Here is a 20,911-nt window from a genome sequence, read left to right as displayed (position 1 = left end):
GAATGGCCTGGATAAGTAAAAGAGTTTTAAAGTTATTCACACATAAAGTGACAGTATTGCTGGTCCAACTGTAGGTTATTGTTTTCAATATACACTACGTGCAGAATTATTAGGCAAATGAGTATTTTGACCACATCATCCTCTTTATGCATGTTGTCTTACAACAAGCTGTATAGGCTCGAAAGCCTACTACCAATTAAGCATATTAGGTGATGTGCATCTCTGTAATGAGAAGGGGTGTGGTCTAATGACATCAACACCCTATATCAGGTGTGCGTAATTATTAGGCAACTTCCTTTCCTTTGGCAAAATGGGTCAAAAGAAGGACTTGACAGGCTCAGAAAAGTCAAACATAGTGAGATATCTTGCAGAGGGATGCAGCACTCTTAAAATTGCAAAGCTTCTGAAGCGTGATCATCGAACAATCAAGCGTTTCATTCAAAATAGTCAACAGGGTCGCAAGAAGCGTGTGGAAAAACCAAGGCGCAAAATAACTGCCCATGAACTGAGAAAAGTCAAGCGTGCAGCTGCCAAGATGCCACTTGCCACCAGTTTGGCCATATTTCAGAGCTGCAACATCACTGGAGTGCCCAAAAGCACAAGGTGTGCAATACTCAGAGACATGGCCAAGGTAAGAAAGGCTGAAAGACTACCACCACTGAACAAGACACACAAGCTGAAACGTCAAGACTGGGCCAAGAAATATCTCAAGACTGATTTTTCTAAGGTTTTATGGACTGATGAAATGAGAGTGAGTCTTGATGGGCCCGTGGCTGGATTGGTAAAGGGCAGAGAGCTCCAGTCCGACTCAGACGCCAGCAAGGTGGAGGTGGAGTACTGGTTTGGGCTGGTATCATCAAAGATGAGCTTGTGGGGCCTTTTTGGGTTGAGGATGGAGTCAAGCTCAACTCCCAGTCCTACTGCCAGTTTCTGGAAGACACCTTCTTCAAGCAGTGGTACAGGAAGAAGTCTGCAAGGTAAGAAAAACATGATTTTCATGCAGGACAATGCTCCATCACACGCGTCCAAGTACTCCACAACGTGGCTGGCAAGAAAGGGTATAAAAGAAAAAAATCTAATGACATGGCCTTCTTGTTCCCCTGATCTGAACCCCATTGAGAACCTGTGGTCCATCATCAAATGTGAGATTTACAAGGAGGGAAAACAGTACACCTCTCTGAACAGTGTCTGGGAGGCTGTGGTTGCTGCTGCACGCAATGTTGATGGTGAACAGATCAAAACACTGACAGAATCCATGGATGGCAGGCTTTTGAGTGTCCTTGCAAAGAAAGGTGGCTATATTGGTCACTGATTTGTTTTTGTTTTGTTTTTGAATGTCAGAAATGTATATTTGTGAATGTTGAGATGTTATATTGGTTTCACTGGTAAAAATAAAAAATTGAAATGGGTATATATTTGTTTTTTGTTAAGTTGCCTAATAATTATGTACAGTAATAGTCACCTGCACACACAGATATCCCCCTAAAATAGCTAAAACTAAAAACAAACTAAAAACTACTTCCAAAAATATTCAGCTTTGATATTAATGAGTTTATTGGGTTCATTGAGAACATGGTTGTTGTTCAATAATAAAATTAATCCTCAAAAATACAACTTGCCTAATAATTCTGCACTCCCTGTATGTATATATATATATATATATATATATATATATATATATACAGTACAGACCAAAAGTTTGGACACACCTTCTCATTCAAAGAGTTTTCTTTATTTTCATGACTATGAAAATTGTAGATTCACACTGAAGGCATCAAAACTATGAATTAACACATGTGGAATTATATACATAACATAAAAGTGTGAAACAACTGAAAATATGTCATATTCTAGGTTCTTCAAAGTAGCCACCTTTTGCTTTGATTACTGCTTTGCACACTCTTGGCATTCTCTTAATGAGCTTCAAGAGGTAGTCACCTGAAATGGTTTTCACTTCACAGCTGTGCCCTGTCAGGTTTACTAAGTGGGATTTCTTGCCTTATAAATGGGGTTGGGACCATCAGTTGCGTTGTGGAGAAGTCAGGTGGATACACAGCTGATAGTCCTACTGAATAGACTGTTAGAATTTGTATTATTGCAAGAAAAAAAGCAGTTAAGTAAAGAAAACGAGTGGCCATCATTACTTTAAGAAATGAAGGTCAGTCAGTCCGAAAAATTGGGAAAACTTTGAAAGTGTCCCCAAGTGCAGTCACAAAAACCATCAAGCGCCACAAAGAAACTGGCTCACATGCAGACCGCCCCAGGAAAGGAAGACCAAGAGTCACCTCTGCTGCGGAGGATAAGTTCATCCGAGTCACCAGCCTCAGAAATTGCAGGTTAACAGCAGCTCAGATTAGAGACCAGGTCAATGCCACACAGAGTTCTAGCAGCAGACACATCTCTAGAACAACTGTTAAGAGGAGACTGTGTGAATCAGGCCTTCATGGTAGAATATCTGCTAGGAAACCACTGCTAAGGACAGGCAACAAGCAGAAGAGACTTGTTTGGGCTAAAGAACACAAGGAATGGACATTAGACCAGTGGAAATCTGTGCTTTGGTCTGATGAGTCCAAATTTGAGATCTTTGGTTCCAACCACCGTGTCTTTGTGCGACGTGGAAAAGGCGAACGGATGGACTCTACATGCCTGGTTCCCACTGTGAAGCATGGAGGAGGAGGTGTGATGGTGTGGGGGTGCTTTTATGGTGACACTGTTGGGGATTTAGTCAAAATTGAAGACATACTGAACCAGCATGGCTACCACAGCATCTTGCAGCGGCATGCTATTCCATCCGGTTTGCGTTTAGTCGGGCCATCATTTATTTTTCGACAGGACAATGACCCCAAACACACCTCCAGGCTGTGTAAGGGCTATTTGACCATGAAGGAGAGTGATGGGGTGCTGCGCCAGGTGACCTGGCCTCCACAGTCACCGGACCTAAACCCAATCGAGATGGTTTGGGGTGAGCTGGACCGCAGAGTGAAGGCAAAAGGGCCAACAAGTGCTAAGCATCTCTGGGAACTCCTTCAAGACTGTTGGAGGACCATTTCAAGTGACTACCTCTTGAAGCTCATCAAGAGAATGCCAAGAGTGTGCAAAGCAGTAATCAAAGCAAAAGGTGGCTACTTTGAAGAACCTAGAATATGACATATTTTCAGTTGTTTCACACTTTTTTGTTATGTATATAATTCCACATGTGTTAATTCATAGTTTTGATGCCTTCAGTGTGAATCTACAATTTTCATAGTCATGAAAATAAAGAAAACTCTTTGAATGAGAAGGTGTGTCCAAACTTTTGGTCTGTACTGTATATATATATATATGTCCACACTGTTTAATAGATAAACAATTCTATTATGCATTGATTCTCAAATTGGGGTGAATATATATAAATATTCATGTAAAATGAAGAGAATTTTAACACTTTCTTATCCTGAATACAGATGATTAGATCTTCAGCTGAATCTCTGTAGGAATGGAGTTCATAAGGAGACATGAAGTACAGAGGACTGACAGGACAGACTGTGATAATTTGTGGCTCTGGTTAATGGAGACTGCAAGCAAGTGCTACTGCTCATTAGCCACACCCTTACCCTCCTTTCTGTACGCCATGTCAATTTGAACTTGCCTATAGCATGGGATAACTTTATTTTTTTTCCAGTGGCACTCTAAGTTCCCAATTAGTCCCTGCCTTTCCTTGCAATAGGTTGTTCAACCCTTCTACTCTCTGCAAAGAACATTCATACTCGACAGGCAGGGAAGGATATGATGGGCCTCAGTCATTTCTTACATTGCTCTGGCAAAGTGTAATCAGAGATTTGGTTGATATGGGCAACAAATATGCTTTTACTATAAAACTGTTCTGATGAGTGAGGGCAACAAGCATTAGGGGCATTCACCTGGCCTTAAGTGTTTTTGCAGACCGAAAACTACACATCTGTAAAACACAGATACCGACCGCGTGCACACCTTATCACAGTGCAAACCTTTGACTTCAATGGGTCCATGGTCCGCATGCTGTGGAAAAATATAGGACATGTCCTATCTTTTGCAGAGTGGGAGCATGTATGAATACACACTTATCCTGAACAAACAACACAAAGGAAACAGGATTTTTCATGGCCTGCCCTGTAAAATGTAATATGTTTGGTTATCTTTAAAAATGTTTATATTTAATCAAACTGAAAAAAGTCTACCAATAATAGTGTGATACATATATATTGAACCACACGTTTCTATACATATCATATGTAAAAAAGCACCTCCTGTAACCATACAAGACATGTCTGTTTTAGCAGCTACTTGCATTCCCTATGTAATAATACTGGAGCATCTACTCGTATGACTCTAGACGTTATGAATTGCTAGCAGTTTGCAATGAAGTTCCCTTAGGGTGTTACCAGTTGGGGGTTGTCCCTGCACAGTCTGACATTATCCAATCAGTGCTGCCAGTGTTTGACTAGGCAGGGGCAGACCCCCAACTGGTAGCACCAATCTGGACCTTGAGTCATAAGAATAGATGCTCCAGAATTTTTATTACATGGGCAATGCAAGTAGTTATTAAAACAGACATGTCATGAAAGGTAGCCTTTTCTGTATTCCTTCATCTTGTGTGTACATTTGATTACATCCAGACAAAAAAAAAAAAAACTTCCCATAGTCCTAGTAATGCAGCAGTCCCTCTTCATTATGACACTATCATGTATTTGAAATTGATCCAATTTATTCTATCTTAATGAAGTATAGTGAAAAAGACACAATTGAAATCCAATGTTGTCTCCAATCTGTACAGTTTACTTTTTCTGAAAACATTTTATATAACAGGTCTGATATACACCTGTGGCAGTTCTTTTTATCATTAACTAGTCTGATTGTAAGCATTGTGCTTGAGAATAAAAATAGATCACATTTTATTTAATAGACAGTTTCTCTCTGTAGTAGATGAGTGACATCAGTCATTTCACTTTACCATCATCTAAATAGTACAATAGCAATGATCTAGATACATGAAACCGTGAATTCATTTTTCATTATTCTCATCTGGAAATGTAGAAAAATGGAGTCTAATCAGCACCTTAGGAAATGTTCAACTGATACACATCACCTGGTGCACATGGTTCATCTCACCCACACTACTGTACAGAATGCAATTTAGGGCTATGGCTGACCCCTAAATTAAAATCTCGAAATGAGTCCTGCAAAGTTTGTAGAAATGTCCATAAGTGTTATTGAGTAACTAATATGATAATATCTAGTCAATAACATTTAGTTATTGATATTATTCTTAGCCTTTTCTAGCATTATTCTGATTACTGATGGGTCTCAACTCTGGTCTTCAAATACGTAGAAAGATACGGTAAGTTCACATACGACAGATAATTTCCATTGCCGATTGTATAATCAAAATCTTCTTGTGAGCTTCACCCTATGCATTTTTTATGCAGCATAATAACCATAAATTAAAAAAATCTGCAGTATGCTTATATTTCCACATTCATTTTTTTGCCCACTACATGTGGATGGAGTTTTAAGAAACATACTGTTGCATATAATTTTTATTTAAAAAAAAACACCAAATACAATAATAGTAATATAACTCAATATACTGATCAGTTTTTAAAAATAGGTGCAATTATAAAAATGGTATCCCGCGTAAAAAAAAATTAAAATCAATAACCTGTCTCTTTATGCAGATGTATGAATCCTTCTATTTTCTAAAAATATGTCCCGCGTTCCCGAAACTGCTTTATATCTTGCCACCTTATCATATCTAACTGCATAATTTCTTTTCTTTGCATTTAATTAAGTTTATTCTTCCAATTTTAGGTCAGTCCACAATTCTAATTCTTTGCTAAATATATTCTACTTTCTGCAATGATGTGCTGAATCAAAATATTAATTTTCTTGGAAACTTTATCCAAATATATTCTCCTAATAGACATACTGTACACTACTCACAAAAAGTCAGGGATATTTGGCTTGTGGGTGAAATTTCAGGATGAACCTAAAATGTACTCTAACCTTTATAGGTGAACTTAATGTGACCTTCTCTAAAATTTTGAATGCACATGTCCAACTATTCAATGTTTCAGTACTTTTTGCGCAACTTGCTGTTCTCTAACAAGGAGCTTAATGGCAAAATTCACAACAGGTGCTAGATCAATGAATCACCCAATAAATTCCCTAGTTCAATTAGAATTGGTATTTAAACAGTCCTCCTCATCATGCTGTTCAAATTTTGACATCATGAGACTGAGAGGACACCTAATAATCAATCAACAGTACCTCGTCATTTCGAGGCTACAAGCAGGATGTTCTCAAACTGAAGTGGCCACTGAGTCTTAGATTGTCACAGAGTATCATGAGCATGTTGCAACAGATACAGAGAGACTGGAAGAGTCACAAAAAGGCATAGAAGTGGACGTCACTGATGACTACTTCATTGTGAACAATTCCCTGCAGACCCGGATGATGAATACCACACAACTCCAGGCACATTTAAAGGGCTTCTGTCACCCCCCATTGTGCAATTTTCCTAGCTATTTGCTAATGCTGGCTGAGTGCAATCATACATGTCCTACCTTTGTCTGTGGCTTATTTCTTGTAAAAATCATACTTTTATCATATGCAAATTTCTTCACTACCAGCAAGTTGAGCGTGTACTTGCTTGCCAGCTCTTTCCTCAGTGCGCCTGCAAGGGTACGACCTGCAAGGGTACCTAACCAAAGGCATCATTGTTTTGCATGGGCCAGGGATCATCTACGCTGGATAAGGGACTAGTGGGCCTCAGTGCTGTTCACTGATAAAAGTTTAGCAGAAATTATAGCCACCAACCATGTTGGAGACATCAAGGAGAGCGCTATACATCAGCCACTGTTTGACTTTTGTGGTGGTGGTGTTATAGTGTGGGCAGGTGTAATGACTGGCAACACGCACAGGGAGGAAAAAGGGAAAGTCCTGCCCAAGGGAGAGGGAAAGGTGGTGACCCCTAACTCTCCTTGCGGCTGGCACCTGACTGCCCTGACGTCCCTAGACGGGTTCCTCACCCGTGCGGCGATCACGTGCCTAAACCCTGGCTTTCCCTGAAATGAACCCTAGATAATGAACGGGCCGGTGGGATCGCTAGTCCTCACCACTGACACTAAGAGGGAAACACCAGGGAGAGGACAGACAAACACAGACAAACACAAACACCCAGGTGGACGACAACAACTGTCCACAAAGGTCCAACAGGGATCCGGAGGGTAGCGTTCTGGATCAACTACCAGAGAACGCAGCAACACAGCTCCAGTGGGTCAGAATAGATGTCCAGGCAGGAAGCTCTATATCTGGCAACCAGAGAAGTGTGAGAGGGGAATATAAGGAGGATTGGGAGTGCAGGACAAGGAACAGCTGAGAGAAGGAGCTACGGATCCCTGAGTGAGCCAAAAGGGTTTGCAAAGCAAACCCAGAAAGCTACAATAAGGAAACATCCCTATCTTACATAGGGCGTGCAGCCAACCGCTGCGACCTCCTGACCCCGGGTACAACGGAGTCAGGCGTGGCTCTTGACACCCTCGTGACAGCAGGTGTGTCTAGTCAATACAGAACTGCTCTACACTTTGTGAATGGTACAGTGACAAGCCATTACTACTTGAATAACTTCATGAATCCAGTCACTGTGCCTTTGCATGAATAACATAGGCCTAATTTCAACTTCATGGATGACATTGCCTCAGCTCATCGCGGTTACATCATTAGGAAATGGCTGCTGGAGACTGGGGTACCTCAAATGGAGTGGCTAGCACTTTCTCCAGACCTGAATCCCATTGAAAACCTATGGGATCAGCTGAGTCGCCGTGTAGAGGCTCTGAACTCTGTACCCCAGAACCTCAATAAGTCGACTGTGAACAGAATGAGACATCGTTGTCAAGCTGTAATTGTGGGGGTATATCCACCACTGTTGTTGGCTTTTGTAAAAAAAAAAATATTTGAGATTAGGAAATCACCATTGCATGCTTCAACTTAAATGCCCTACTTTCATAATATATCACTGTGGGGTGAACGTTTTCCATACATTTTACCAGAAAGCCAAATATCCCTAGTGTGTCTGTGTGTGTTTATATATATATATATATATATATATATATATATAAATTGCAAAAACAGGCAGCACTCCAGAAAGTAAAAATGCAAAAAATGCTTTCTTTACCCATATGGGACATGCAACGTTTCGGCTCTATGCAGGAGCCTTTCTTTTTGTTTTTATATATATATATATATATATATATATATATATATATATATATATTAGTCTGTGATGCATTCTGGAGACCTCACAATCTTACAAATATTAAGCAATAGGGGCCTATATTCACAGATTCTCTCAACCCAAACTAAACACCATAACACCAGTTATCTATATGGGACCTAAAATCCCCTAAAAGACTATTGGTAATGTTATTTCCTTTGGAAGAGCAAGTTCTAGACAAGTTTTAGATTTTGTTTAGAAGACAACAAGGAAGGGACTTATCAATTTTTAACTTTAGGGCACAATAGTGCAGTGCAACAAAAAAAGAAATTATCATATAAAAGATAAAAACAAAAGTATACATACAATAACGATGCAGTAGACAGATAAAATAAAAGGTATAAAATACAGAATATTAGCTTACTGAGATGCAGCAGTTATACTCTGGCTGTGGGGACAGCTGAGAATACAGGCAGTCACTCCAAACAATATGGATCACCAAATGGCTGACAATGAACTGTTCCACCACCTATTTTTATCTCCCCTCAGCCAAGGGATGGGCTGTGAGGAAACCTCCTGCCCTTTCGGTCTGACCTTCTGGGAAGTCTGACATTATTCAGGGTTTGGTTCTGAGTGGCCCACAATGTGAGAAATGTGGGGAAATATCCTTGTTTAAAAAATAACTTTTATACGATATACATTAAAATATACACCTAAGGATGCATCACAAAACAAAACATATAGTCGAGGGGTTCTATGGTGTCGACCCCACTGCTGGCAGGAAAGAAAAGGCACTCATTTGCACTGATGCGCCTGTAAGTACGCTGACAGTGTTACCCAGCCAACACACACAAACAACATATATTGAGGTTCAATGGTAGGTACCCCACTTCTGGTAGAACAAGGATAAATGTAACTGCTGCGCCTATGTAGACGCAAGCAGTCTTACCTGACCGACCAGGTGACTAGGATCAGCGTAGCAGGGGACCAGGCCTGATGAAAGGGAGTGTAGACAGGAGATGCAGTCATGAAAATGTGAATGCTGTGCCCTATATCACCCTATATTCTTGGTAGGAGTGGGGCCTATTTTCATGCTGCCTGTCTATACAGAGCACTCGCCCTAAGAAGGTCGACCCCGTCCGGATGCCTGTCCCTAGTTTGGACCTGAACCCTAGTATACAAAACAAAACTAAAAACTATAGTGACTACAGGCCTCCCGACGTGGCACGTTTCTGTCGTGTCGACTCCTCAGGGGGATTTAGAACATGTAGAAACAAAAGCCTTTGTCCAGCATCTTAACCATAATAACATCGGTATGCGCTTCACTAGTGAGTCCCACCCCACCACCTTGCCATTCCTTGATATAAAAATCTCCAGGAACGAGAGGGGGGAACTGGACACCTCAATTTATAGGAAGGCTACCTCTACGAATTCCCTCCTGAGGTGGGAGAGCAACCATCCTCTCCCACTCAGGACAGGAATTCCTAGAGGCCAATACCTGCGTCTCAGACGGAATTGCTCTGACAAACATGACTTTGTCAATCAAGCAGCGGATATGAGGAGTAGATTTTTGTCCAGGGGATACCCCGACCATGTTTTGAGATCGGCGTATCAGGCATCTCCTGTCTACACTCCCTTTCATCAGGCCTGGTCCCCTGCTACGCTGATCCTAGTCACCTGGTCGGTCAGGTAAGACTGCTTGCGTCTACATAGGCGCAGCAGTTACATTTATCCTTGTTCTACCAGAAGTGGGGTACCTACCATTGAACCTCAATATATGTTGTTTGTGTGTGTTGGCTGGGTAACACTGTCAGCGTACTTACAGGCGCATCAGTGCAAATGAGTGCCTTTTCTTTCCTGCCAGCAGTGGGGTCGACACCATAGAACCCCTCGACTATATGTTTTGTTTTGTGATGCATCCTTAGGTGTATATTTTAATGTATATCGTATAAAAGTTATTTTTTAAACAAGGATATTTCCCCACATTTCTCACATTGTGGGTCACTCAGAGCTTTGTTAATCTTGAAATATCAGTGGGACTGTTTTCACCAATAGTCTCAATCAGATATTATCCTTTCCTACTGATATGGCAGGATTCCTGGCGACGGGATTTGATGCAGAGAACTGGCTGCACGAGGCCAAGGATATATTTTCGGACAAACAATTTACCCAAAAAAAGTATCTACCATCTTTCCAAACCGCTTTTGCAGACCTGACTCAGGTCTACAAAGAACAGATTACGTCCTGGTGGGAAGTGTAAAGTCTGGACAACTATATTAAAAATAATATTGTCCCAAGGGGGCTACGTATCTCTCTCCTCCCAGCGGCTCGTTTACGACAACATCCTGGCTTTTTAACCAAATGGGAGCAAGAAGCCACCAGTAGTTCCCTCAGGTTGATGAAGCTTTTGCTGGATGAGGAGAGAGCTAACCTAGCCACCCTCAGTCAGAAATTGACAGAGTACACAGAGGTAGTGCAGACTTTTTTACAAGAAGCGGAATTCCAGAACAAAGAAAAGCACCTCCAACTTACTTTAGAAAAATACCAATACCATCTTAAAGAAAGGAAACATCGACAGTTTATTAGAGATCTCTCAGATTTTAAAGAAAACCGTATATATTCCTCTCTTGGTAACACAAGAAGAGACACTGTACCAAGTAATTCTGAGAGATCTTCTACTGAAACTGACCTATCCGACTCCGAGAGAGAAACTGCCCCCAAAGTAAGTCAACACCCCAATAGGGGAAGGTACAGGAGGGGTAGAGGCCGGGGCGCATATAGAGGCCAGGATAACCGTTTTTTAGGCCAGTTCAACCAGAACATGGAATATCCGCTACGCAATCGCATACAGAAACCTCCGAATTAGTCTTGGGACCACAAGTCCTAAATCTTTCCTCACGTGTCCTCAACATTGATGAGATCAAAGCCCTTGAATTAGGTCTGAGCTTTGTGCCTACCCCAAAATTCGATAGATTTTCGTCTGTTAAAGACGTCAATCTATTCATTCGCAAATTAAGGTGGCACAAACACTTTAGACTCATGGACCGTCGCCAATGCCTTGAGTTAGGGATCCCGATTGAATTACTTAAGGATGTAGAACTCCTGCAGTCCCTAGATTCTAATAAGGACAGCACTCAGGGCAACGGTCCTTTCACAAACTTAAAAGTAAAGAGTACAAAGATGCCACCCACTGCGAATGAACTTTCATGTATAGATGTATTCCTTAATATGGTCACCAAGGATCTGGAGGATCTTAAAGTGTCCACACATCATTCCAACTGCGCAGAGTCTGTGACCACTGCTATTTCATCACTAGCTGACGACCACCAAATCGTCATTAAACCCGCTGACAAGGGGGGGAATGTCGTGGTCATGGACTCGGCACAATATGAGAATATGTGTAGGAGTATACTATCTGATTCAGGGACGTATGAAGTACTATACAGTGACCCCACCGAGGGCTATAGGCGTGAACTTAAAAATATTTTTTTGAAGAAGCGAAAGCTAATAACATCATTTCCGCTGATGAATTTGCCTTTCTTTTCCCTCTGCATCCTCGTAAATCTACCTTCTACAGTCTCCCCAAGGTGCACAAGGGGGTCAGTCCCCTAAAGGGGAGACCTATTGTATCGGGGGTGGACAACCTTAACCAGAATCTGGGTATTTACATCGACCGGGTATTGGCACAGTTTGTCACGGCTCTCCCCTCCCATGTCAGAGACACTACTGACCTCCTCAAGCGTCTGGAGGGGCTGACATTGGAGGAGACATGTCTCCTTTCCAGTATTGACGTTGAGGCCCTGTATTCATCTATACCACACAATTTGGGTCTCAACGCAGTAGAACACTTTCTCCGATCACGGGGTTGTCAGTATCGCGCCCACAGCCAATTTGTCTTGCGTCTTCTTGAGTTTACACTTACACGTAACTTTTTCACCTTTGATGGGAGGACCTACCACCAGCTCAGGGGTACAGCGATGGGGAGCCCATGTGCCCCATCGTATGCCAACCTATTCCTGGGCTGGTGGGAGGAGACCATCGTATTTAAGGAGGATGAAGCTCTGGACACTTACGAGATTGGCTTGTGGGCGCGATACATCGACGACATATTCATTCTCTGGAATGGTGATCAGGGGACCTTTGAAGCCTTTGTCCAGCATCTTAACCATAATAACATCGGTATGCGCTTCACTAGTGAGTCCCACCCCACCACCTTGCCATTCCTTGATATAAAAATCTCCAGGAACGAGAGGGGGGAACTGGACACCTCAATTTATAGGACGGCTACCTCTACGAATTCCCTCCTGAGGTGGGAGAGCAACCATCCTCTCCCACTCAGGACAGGAATTCCTAGAGGCCAATATCTGCGTCTCAGACGGAATTGCTCTGACAAACATGACTTTGTCAATCAAGCAGCGGATATGAGGAGTAGATTTTTGTCCAGGGGATACCCCGACCATGTTTTGAGATCGGCGTATCAGACAGCTCTGTCCCGACCAAGAGGTTCACTGCTCACTCCCAATCAACCATCCGTTTCACCAACTAGGGTCATGAGAATGATTGCCAATTTCGATAGGGGGTCCAAACAAGTTAGGCAGATTTTAGGACGCCATTGGCAAATTCTCAAAATGGATCCTGACTTAAAAGACGTCTTGGGTGACCAACCACAAATTACTTATCGCAGGGGATCGAACATACGCGATAAGCTAGTGCATAGCCACTATGCACCTGACCGCACCAAAACCACCTGGTTGCGATGTAGGAGTGTGGGATGCTATAGATGTGGGAACTGCATAGCGTGCAAACGCATAGACGTCACTAAGTCGTTTGTGAGCAATGTCACGGACAAAACATATTCAATCCCACATTTCATCAATTGTAAATCCAGAGGGGTCATCTATCGGATCCAGTGTGAATGTGGGATTGAATATGTTGGTAAAACGATACGTGAATTCAGGAGGCGGATAGGGGAGCATCTGGGGGATATCTCTCACAAACGAGATACCCCAATCTCTAAACATGTACACACTGTACACAATGGAAAAGCCTCCTTGAAGTTCCTGGGTTTCGACTTGGTCAAACCGCCTGTGAGAGGGGGTAATTGGGACAGATGTCTGCTGCAACAAGAATCTCGATGGATTTTTCAACTCAAAACATCTGCACCCCTAGGCCTAAATGAAAGGCTGGATTTTGGGTGCTTTATATAAATTGTGGGGTAATTTCTCCAGTAATAGAGATCATGCCCACATTAATGACGGCAATCTATATGCTTTATATGGATTGTGGGGTAACTTCTCCTGTAATGGAGTTTATGCCCACATTAATGATGGCATTCTCTTCCTTAGGATAATGTGCACATGCATGAGACATTTTTCTATTCCAAATACTTGTTAAATACTTGGTATCGTGTCCAGTTCTTTTTATTGTATTCATGTCGCTGGTATCGTGCAAGAAATATCGGCCTTATTCTGCTGCGACTCTATATCGTAGCGTTGTCACGGACGCCTCTATCTAGGGACGTACTGTGAGGTTACTTCCTGTTGACATATTCTCAAAGGTAACCGCCATCTCCCTCCGCCTCCGGATCTGATTGGTCGCCGCAATCATGTGGCATAGGCAGCGGCGTGCTGTGCGTCGAGGCGCATGCGCGTGACGTCACACGCCGACGCAGGTGCTGACAGGGCGGTCTCCCAGGAAGAGGCGCGCTGGCGATGTATTTAAACTCCATTAAGGTATGTGTCAGGGTGGCTGGTATAGGTTGAGGAACCCCCTTAATGATAGGGACACTACCGTACTGAGGACCACCATATCCTCACACACCAAGAAGCGGAGAAGTATCCATTCCTCTGCAGCATGGCGATCCAGCACCACGGATGCCTGCCCCTAGACTCTGACCTTTACTTTTTGAGTCTAGTATTTCATGTAACCGCCTAACTGCAGTGTATATTCAATTGTTACCTGTGGTTATAGACGGGTTTTTTGCTTTTTGTTTCTACATGTTCTAAATCCCCCTGAGGAGTCGACACGACAGAAACGTGCCACGTCGGGAGGCCTGTAGTCACTATAGTTTTTAGTTTTGTTTTGTATACTAGGGTTCAGGTCCAAACTAGGGACAGGCATCCGGACGGGGTCGCCCTTCTTAGGGCGAGTGCTCTGTATAGACAGGCAGCATGAAAATAGGCCCCACTTCTACCAAGAATATAGGGTGATATAGGGCACAGCATTCACATTTTCATGACTGCATCTCCTGTCTACACTCCCTTTCATCAGGCCTGGTCCCCTGCTACGCTGATCCTAGTCACCTGGTTGGTCAGGTAAGACTGCTTGCATCCTTAGGTGTATATTTTAATGTATATTGTATAAAAGTTATTGTTTAAACAAGGATATTTCCCCACATTTCTCACATTGTGGGCCACTCAGAGCTTTGTTAATCTTGAAATATCAGTGGGACTGTTTTCACCAATAGTCTCAATCAGATATTATTATTCAGGGTTTGCCCGACCGTTGTGGCAATATATATCCAGGTGATTTTTCACTGAATGATAAGGACTGCAGGTACATGTGAGTTCCCCTAATCTGAGTTGCCTTGTTCTGGTCATATAGACACCAAATACGATCTATCTATCTATCTATCTATCTATCTAAGATTTCATTACAGGTACAGTAAACCCCTATTTATACCCTGTCTCATACATCTAAATGCGGTTGTTTCTTCAGCATGTGCTTAGATTTTGTAATCCCCTTTCAGATTAAAGAAGCCATGTGTTTTTGTCCACTTATAGTATGCTTTTGTAGCAAAATGTTGAACATTTTGTCTCATAGATTAACTTTAAAGGGGTTGTGTCACTTCACGAAGTGGCATTTATTATGTAGATAAAGTTTTTCATCACATTATACACTGCTCGTTTCCATGGTTATTACCTTCCTGCAATCCAGCAGTGGTGGCTGTGCTTGCACACTATAGGAAAAAGTGGCGGTGTCTCTGGTGGCTGAGACCGTGGGAGTGTGCATAGGCTGGTACTTTTTCCTATAGTGTGCAAGCACGGCCACCGCTGCTGGATGCAGAGTGGTCATAACCAAGGAAATGAGCAGTGCATAATGTGGTGGAAAAATGAATTCAGTAAGCGAAGGAAGCAATATGGACAATCACAGTACATTAGTAAGTGGTTTGTATTCATTTTCTCTACATAATAAATGCTATTTTCAGAAGTGAGACAACCCCTTTAAAGTAAGTCCAATATCAAAAGTCCAATATAATATTTCTGGGATATACATGTATGTTTCTGGCAACAGTGCAGACGTATAAATTGCTTTTATTAAGGGATACATAAACGTATTCCATTAATTGAACACCCATAAACATAGGGCCCATTGGAAACAATGCAGATGCACATACCAAACTTCTGACACCGATAAAGAATCGTTAATTTCTAACGATAATTTGTTTTCCCTTAGTCCTAACAGTGGCACAGATGAGGTATTCTGCCCCTGTGGACTGGTTAGGACAGGTGGAAGTTTTAATGAAATAAAAAACTGAACCTATACACGCCCTCCCTGCCCCCAATAAAGAGGGGCGTGACCCTCATGACATTGTGTAATAACAAGTAGACAAAAAATAACCACAATTACGATAAAAAAAAGGGGGGGAAATTTGTGTGCCACTGTTAGGACTAAAGGAAAACAAATTATCCTTAGAAATTAACGATTCCCTTACGTCCTAACCAGTGGCACAGATGGGGATTTAGCAAGTAGAAACCCCCATGGGAGGGTCCTCATGCCTGGCGGAAGATAACACTGTCCAGCCAAATAAGGAATAACTATGTATTCTAGCATCCACTCTATAGTGTGAGATAAAAGTGGAGTGAGAAGTCCAAGAAGCTGACTTACAGATCACGTCCAATGGGATCGAGCTTCTCTCTGCAAAAGAAGTAGCCACTGCTCGAGTAGAGTGGGCCCTTACAAACTCAGGGGGCTCCGAGCCCTGAGACATATAAGACTCCCGAATTGCCTCTTTGATCCAACGACTGATGGAGGGCTTAGAGGCTTTCCTCCCCTTATGGGTACTGGAAAAAAAAGGATAAGGAGGTTTTTATCCTTCCTAAATACCTTGGAGCGTTCCAGGTAAATCCTAAGACATCTCAAAATGTCGAGGGTATGGAGCCCTCTTTCCTCAGAGGAGGGGGGTGGAGCCAAAGTAGGTAGGGAGATCACCTGGTTGATATTGTCAAAGGAAGGAACCTTTGGAATGAAAGTAGGCAGAAATCTGAGAAGTACCCGATCCTGCAGGAACTTTGTATAAGGCTCAAAGGCAGAAAAGGCCTGGAGTTCCCCAACTCGCTTTGCAGAGGTAACAGCCAACAAGAAGGTGATCTTCCAGGTCAGGAACTTGAATCCCGCCTCCTCTAGGGGCTCAAAGGAGCACGACCGATAAATCCCAAACAGGGATAGGTCTGATTACTGTAGGCTTTAATCTTGAGTCTCCCTTCAGGAATCTCTTGATAAGGGGGTCTTGAGAAACAGCTCTGTTGAGACAAGCAGAGATTGCTGAAATCTGCACTTTAAGGGTAGTGGGTGATAGCCCCTTGTTCAGACCGTCTTGTAGAAATTGGAGAATTATCGGGATTGAAGCTTCAGCGGATGTTTGCTGATGCCTAGTACACCAGGATGAAAAAATCTTCCAGATTCTGGAGTAGGCCTTATTGGTAGCTTCTGATCTGGAGTGCTCTAAGGTTCTCAAGACAGACCCTGCTAGCCCTTCTATCCTTGGAAGGTACTGATCAACCTACAGGCCGTCAGGTTGAACATTTAAAGATTTGAAGAGATCTGGGTGCCCCCCGACACCAGTACTCTCTCTGGGGGAAGCCTCAGAAATTGACCCCGACTCATCTGTAAGAGTTGGTTAAACCAAGCTCTTTTCGGCCAGTATGGGATAATGGCGATAACTGACACTTGGTCCTGCCTGATTTTCATCAAGACCCTTGGTATCAAGGAAATTGGAGGGAAGATGTAGGCCAGCCTGAACCTCCATGGGATTGACAGAGCATCTATAGCCACCGGGTTGTCCTCCCTGTAAAGGGAGCAATACCTCTCCACCTTGGTGTTGAACCTCGTTGCCATGAGATCGATCTCTGGCATGCCCCACCTGAGCGTTATCTCCTTGAAGACCTCTGGATGAAGTGACCATTCTCCGGTTGGAAGACCTCGGCTCAGGCGATCCGCAATCACATTGTGAACTCCGCGAATGTGAACGGCTGATAAGTGGGTGAGGTTCAGTTCTGCCCAATTTAATATCACCCCTATCTCTCTCAGGAGACTTTGTGACCTCGTGCCTCCCTGCTTGTTGATATACAGCACAGCGGTCATGCTGTCTGACTGTACCTTCACTGCCTTCCCTCGAATGACGGGAGCAAAATGAAAAAGAGCTAGTCTGATTGCTCTGATCTCCAGAAGATTCGATGACAATAACCTCTCCTGAGGTGTCCAAGGTCCCTGGACTGTCTTGTCCTGAAGATGCGCACCCCAGCCTACTAGGGATGCGTCTGAAGTAAGTATGATCCAAGAGGGCTGGATCAGGGACTTGCCGTCCGTGAGGTGGGACCACCACCTTAGAGAGGATCGGACTTTGTAAGGCAGGGAGAGCACGGAATTGAGTCCCACTGGACTGTGATTCCACTTGGCTAGTACTTCCGACTGGAGCGGACGTAGATGCCATAATGCCCAAGGTACCGCCTCTGCGGTTGAAGACATTATTCCCAACATCTTCATCCACGTTCGAATCGTTACCTGTTTTGGAACAGAGAGAGAATGGGCTGTCTGTTGCACAGATTGCCTTCTTTCGGGAGTGAGATGAATCGTCATCCTGACTGAATACACCATGAACCCCAGGAACCTTACCGAGGTGGCTGGTTGAAGTTGGGATTTGTTCCAATTGATTATCCATCCTAACTGATGTAGGAATGTAACAGCCTGTTGGATGTGTTGGGACAGGATCGCTTTAGAAGGAGCTCTGAGGAGCCAGTCGTCCAGGTATGGAACTATACTCAGGCCCTGAAGCCTAAGCGCGGCCACCACAGAGACCACCACTTTGGTGAAAGTGTGTGGGGCTGAAGAAATCCCAAACGGGAGGGCCAGAAACTGAAAATGTTTTAGGACCCCCCGATGTTTACCGCGATCCTTAAGAATCTTCTGGACTCAGGAAGGATGGGAATATGGAGATAAGCATCCTTGAGGTCTAAGGTTGCCAAGAAATCTCCCGGCAAAAGAAGTTTGGTCACCGACTGGATAGTTTCCATACGGAACTTCTTTTGTTTTATGAAACGGTTGAAGAACCTTAAATCTATGATCATCCTCCAACCTCCGGTATTCTTAGGTACCAGAAAAACTGGGGAGTAGATACCTGTTCCCCTCTCTTGGAGAGGAACCTCTTCTAAGGCCCCCTTCTGAAAGTATTCTAGCACGTAGTTCTCTAAAATCTCCTGCTTGTTGCTGGGAAGAAGCCTTGTTTGGACGAACTTGTCCGGAGGCGGACTGTTCAGGTCCACTAGGAAGCCCTGAGAAATTATGCGCAGGACCCAACTGTCCTGGATATAGTCCTGCCAACAAGGTAGAAAATGCTGTAGGCAACCGCCTACGGGAATGTGGGGAGAAGGGAGCCTGGGATTTCCAGTCAGACCGGCTAAATACCAAGAGCCTCGAGGAGGCCCGCAATCAGAGCGTCGAGGTTTTCTTGGGGGGTCTAGAACCCCGAGAGGATTTTCCTCCTCTACGGGAGCCCCAATCCCTCTGGGCTCTGGGTTGAGGTTCCGACCTGGAACCAAACCCTTTGCCCCGACCGTGAAAGGACTGCTGGGGAAGGGACTTGCCCTTCTTGTCCGACCGTCCCTCCATTATTTGGTCAAGCTCTGCACCAAAGAGTTTGCCGGGTTCATATGCCATGGCACAAAGATTGTGCTTCGAGGTCATATCGGCCTTCCAAGGTTTCAACCAAAGCTTACGCCTGCCCGCGGTTGAGAGCGGCATGGACTTAGATGCCAGCAACTGTTGTGGAGCTGCGTCACACAAGAAGTCTATGGCAAGGCTGGCGGTTTTACATGAGGCCAGAATGTCGTCCCTAGAGACCCCCTGGTCCAGACTGAATCTGGATATAAATCTTGTCCTCAGAAAATTCGCCACTTCAGACGAAGAAATCGTGACCGAGGCGGAGGCCGAGGCTGAGGAATAGGCGCGCCTAAGGGCGCAATCCACCTTCCGATCCATTAGGTCTTGCAAACTTGACCCGTCGTCTGATGGGATTAGGGTCCTTCTCGATAGCTTTGCAATTGCCATGTCCACTTTAGGGACAGGCCCCCAGGAAGATACTTGATCTTCTTTGACCGGAAATACTGCCTTGAATATTTTGGTCAACACTGGACCCTTCTCCGGCTTTCTCCATTCCGTCTTCATCAGAGATAGGAGAGAGCTATCTGCTTTAAAGGCCCTAGGCTCTTTAGAGGCAGAAGATGAGGCTTCCCCTGGATCAACGTCCTGGTCACCCGACCGGACGGATCTTAGTAGCCGCTAAGCTTTCTCCAGCGGAAAAAAATATGAAAACCCGTCCTCCTCATCCGAGGAGGAAGAGGCTGAACCATATCTTGCATCCTAAACCCCCGATACCTCCATCACCCGATGGGGGGAGGAGGGACGACGGTGCTTAGAAACCAGGGCATTCTTCAACTCTTCAATGAAAGCGTTCACCTGGGTCATATTGGTCTCCATATAGCCCTTTACCCAATCGACAACGTCGTGGACCAATGGCTCCAGCTGGGGGAGGGTCTTGGCCCTACAGGGTGGGCACCGGGAAAAATCGTAGGAGTCCTCCAACACGATCTGGCAGTCATGGCACTGCAGGTGGCGTCTCTTGCCAGAGGACTTCCTGCTGGGCTCTCGCTCACCGTCCCCGGTAGAAGACATGGCTGAAAAATATAGAAGAGATATGAATTAAGCATAAATTCAAGAAAAAAAGACCTTTAACCACAAGCTTCAGGATCTTTACCCAGAAGATCCTAGCAAGATCTATTATAAGGAAAAAGGCATTTCAGCAATACAGAGGTTTGCAAGCAACCACTCCAGCAAACCAACACACACGGACTCAAGGTTAACAGAAAACTGCGCTCCAGGAGACTGAACCTGGAGCCTCACCAAGTTAAAATAGTGTGTTTGGGTGCCAAACCAGAAGCTACGCCCACTAAAGGGGTAGAGTAACCTCTTAAAATCTATCCCTCTAGATTTATGTAAAAAAAAAAAACATCTGGAACCCATAGAGGGGCCCCTGAATGAGATTAAGGCACCTAACCGCCCAAACCGGAGAAAATACTCCCCGGCCGACGCTGCTGTGATCGGCCGGAGGAAAACCGGAAGTGACGTCACCTGACGTCACTTCCGCAAGATAGCGGCGCCCAGCAGAACATGCGGGACGCCGCTACTGCCGCTTCGGTCCACAGGATAAGGTAGGATCGAACACCAGAGGGCTAAGAGAGCCCTAGATCTCAGGCGGCATAGGAGGGAAATGCTCCCAAAAGGAAAAAATTAAAAAAACACTCTCCACCATAAAGGATGGAGGAGTGGACCACCCGTCCTGTCCTGTCCGCAGGACAGAAAAAAACACAATGTCATGAGGGTCATGCCCCTCTTTATTGGGGGCAG

This window comes from Bufo gargarizans, chromosome 2, assembly GCF_014858855.1.
Source record: "Bufo gargarizans isolate SCDJY-AF-19 chromosome 2, ASM1485885v1, whole genome shotgun sequence".
Classification (NCBI taxonomy): Eukaryota; Metazoa; Chordata; class Amphibia; order Anura; family Bufonidae; genus Bufo; species Bufo gargarizans.
Note: the sequence above shows the minus strand (reverse complement) of the source record.